The sequence below is a fragment of the Octopus bimaculoides genome, chromosome 12 (genome assembly GCF_001194135.2).
Source record: "Octopus bimaculoides isolate UCB-OBI-ISO-001 chromosome 12, ASM119413v2, whole genome shotgun sequence".
Classification (NCBI taxonomy): Eukaryota; Metazoa; Mollusca; class Cephalopoda; order Octopoda; family Octopodidae; genus Octopus; species Octopus bimaculoides.
Genome location: NC_068992.1, coordinates 54173455 through 54173780, shown reverse-complemented (window position 1 = coordinate 54173780; position 326 = coordinate 54173455). Strand labels below are relative to the sequence as shown.

The 326-nt window shown below is 18.7% G+C and overlaps 1 protein-coding gene across 1 annotated transcript in view; it reads right to left on the bottom strand.

The window, feature by feature from the left end:
- Positions 1-326, bottom strand: part of LOC128249177 (uncharacterized) — a 227017-nt gene that overhangs the window by 168883 nt on the left and 57808 nt on the right. The window lies entirely within an intron of this gene.

The window sequence follows — 326 nt, the reverse complement described above, 5'->3', positions numbered from 1 at the left end:
TATATATATACACACACATATATATATATATATATATATATATATATATATATGTATATATATGCATATATGTATACATATATATGCTAAATATACTTTATACACTAATTTATATGCATAGTTTAGCTTTAGATATTTGAATGCATTCAAACTCTACACATATGCATATATAAATCTCTTTGTATGTATCTATCTATCTTATATATATATGTATATATATGTATATATATGCATATAGATATGTATATATATATATGCATATATATGTATATATAGATATACATACATACATATATATATCATCATCATCGTTTAACGTCCGCTTT